Source organism: Fundulus heteroclitus, chromosome 24 (genome assembly GCF_011125445.2).
Source record: "Fundulus heteroclitus isolate FHET01 chromosome 24, MU-UCD_Fhet_4.1, whole genome shotgun sequence".
Taxonomy (NCBI): Eukaryota; Metazoa; Chordata; class Actinopteri; order Cyprinodontiformes; family Fundulidae; genus Fundulus; species Fundulus heteroclitus.
The window spans coordinates 26489203-26491874 of record NC_046384.1 but is presented as its reverse complement, the minus strand read 5'-3'; the positions used below and the strand labels follow the sequence as shown (position 1 = coordinate 26491874).

The following is a 2672-nucleotide window of genomic DNA, read 5'->3' as shown; positions in this document are numbered from 1 at the left end:
GATTGGAAACGCTTGCCTGAAAATAGTGGAGGAAACGGCAAAAAGATTTGTAATTAAATTGCCTAGATCTTTGTTTTTAAGCCCTGTGAAACAATTGAAATGCTTAACACCATTCTTTCTGTTTTTACAAGGGAAGAGAAATACACATTTTCAATCTTCCACAGGTGCCCCTGTGGAAGGCAGAAGATGTTGATCATTTCTGTGCATTGCCTTTAGGTATTTTTGTGAATTTATCTATATTGCTGTCCTCCTCACTCTTTCTATTCTTCAGTGTATACAACATGTATGATGTAATATTAATGCATATTGGTATTATTAGGACCTGAAAACGAAAGACCTTGTAGTTTTCCCAGCATGGAGCCAATAACAAGACGCTGCTGATCACTACCTCCTCTGTGTAATGACATTTTTGTATTTGAAATAATCTCAGTGAAGGATGGATATGTATTGCTGTTTAATGATGTGATAATAAAAAGAATATCAATTGCAGGTTCTACTGGTAAAACAGAGAGAGATAGTGTTTCTTGACTCCCTTCGACCAGATGGTTTTGGTGACGAGGCCTATTTAGGTTCAAGCTATATTGATTCACTGGTTGTGGCCTATTGCCAGTTCTGTTTCTTTGGATATATGTTCATAAAAGCCTCGTTCTCAGGCTAGGTGTTTATAAAAGCCTCGTTCTCAGGCTAGGTGTTCATAAAAGCCTCGTTCTCAGGCTACTTGCTACTATATTTCAGTGTGTCACCTTAATCTGAATTTATAATTCAAATGTATGCAGACGCATTGCAGCCTTTATCGATCCAGGGCCTTGGTCTGAAAAGACAGGGGGAGACCTTGAAGTATGTTTTTAATTGTCAATTATTGCAATAAAACATATTTATCACCCATATATCGTACTTTTCTCTAATTTTACATGTGTCTTTTGCTTCTCTTTTCTTAGCATTTTCCTCTTCAGTCCAACGGACATGACTGTGGGATCTTCATGTTAATGGTATTCACTGGTTACTCAAAGCTTTTACTTATGGCTCAAACTGTGTGTTACAATTATTTGATGTTTTACAGTATGCCCTCTGCATCAGCACATCAACCCCATTTACCTTTTCCCAGGTATGTTTTTTGTTTTTGGGAGGTTGATTACATTGAAATTCATCACTTGCAATTTTTATTATACTTGTTTTTACCTATTTTTTCAAGTGGGAGATGCCAACCATTCGCCGTTGGTGGTGCCTCCAAATAATGGAGAGGTTTTCCATTGAAGGGTACCTTCACACAGGAAACTTCAATGTCCTCTGTATTTTAATTTCCTATGTGCTAATGATCCTGTTCCATTCAAAGGCATGGACATCGATTTGCTCACTGGACAGAAGAATCCTCCCATCTTCTTGAAGGAATCCTGGAACCGGTCTTCAGGGTTCCAAAATCCACCATTACAGAGACTCCCCCCAGAAATGGTGATGGTGGAGAGGGCAATGCGAAGGTGTGTGTTTAATGCTTAGTGCTGGTGTAGCAAGGGTGAAAAGCACCAAGCTGCTGGTTCTGCTTTTTCCTGATCACCTCTTTTGAAACTATAGAATTGAGTCACATGTATATATATAGTATGTTTGTTTTTTTTATTTACTTTTTTTCTTACTTTAGGGACAGACGCAGATCCTGAGGGACTTGCATAAAGCATGGGAATGGATACAACAGCACAAAGCCTTATTCCGTGGGGAAATAGAAGAACCTGAAGTCTTACAGATGAGCAAGCCCAGGCAGAAAATGGCCCTTGAAGGATACAGTTCTGCAAAGGATCCCTTCTTAATTTCCTTCCAGTATCAGGAAGACATGGAAATGTTTTATATCAACTGTATTGATGTAAAGGGGCTGAAGGTCAATACCATGTTTTGCGAGCATAGTTCTTAGAATGTTTGTACAGTCAGTTCTTAATAAGTTCAGTGGCGTAGGAATAGGGGGGGCAAGTGCCCCCTCACTTTTGGGACAGAGGGGCCAAAAGGTATGTTTTGCCCCCCCACACACACTTTTGAAATAAAATTTTATTTTAACTTTTTCCATTATTTTGATAAATACAACAATAAGAAAGCTATCAATATCAACAAGAAGTATTTGGCTACCTAATTAATTGATAGTGTTACTGTCATTGAATTCAATTCTTATTATTAATTAATTTGTTTTCTCCTAATTCAATTTTTAATTACTTGAAGTCTACTGGTTATTTCATTATCTTTTTAATGTTCAAATTCATCATTATTATTTTGTTTAATATGGGTTAAGCTTCAGTACTCTTAGTATGTGTAAATTGTTTACATCTTGTATGACTATGTACTGTTTACTGGGACCTAGTTAATAAGTAACATGTGTGGGCATCTTCTCGGTATCCAACTTTTATGAGTCTGTCCACTTAATGACCTCTTGACTCATGTGCTATAGTCACTTCCTTTAAAGCCATTAAGACAAAGAAGACAAGATTTAAACCAAGACCTAGGATAACATGAATTTTTACAAGAACCCACCGATTCCCAGCGTAGTAAGTTATATAATTTTTATTATCAATAATTGCACACTTGTTATGTCAAAACCATTTTACTCTGAAATCACCATTAGTAACTTTAAAGGGGAAGTCCGGTCAACAAGGAAAAATCAGGGGATCATTAGCTATACCTAAAACTAATACGTT

At 37.0% G+C, this 2672-nt stretch overlaps 1 long non-coding RNA gene across 1 annotated transcript; it reads left to right on the top strand.

Annotated features, from left to right (window-relative positions):
- The first annotated feature begins 558 nt into the window (after window positions 1–558).
- Window positions 559–2002, top strand: LOC118557930. The gene is made up of 6 exons (XR_004928128.1): window positions 559–837; window positions 939–989; window positions 1061–1105; window positions 1193–1257; window positions 1334–1475; window positions 1634–2002. It is a non-coding gene; the product is annotated as an uncharacterized LOC118557930 (long non-coding RNA).
- Window positions 2003–2672: the final 670 nt, after the last annotated feature.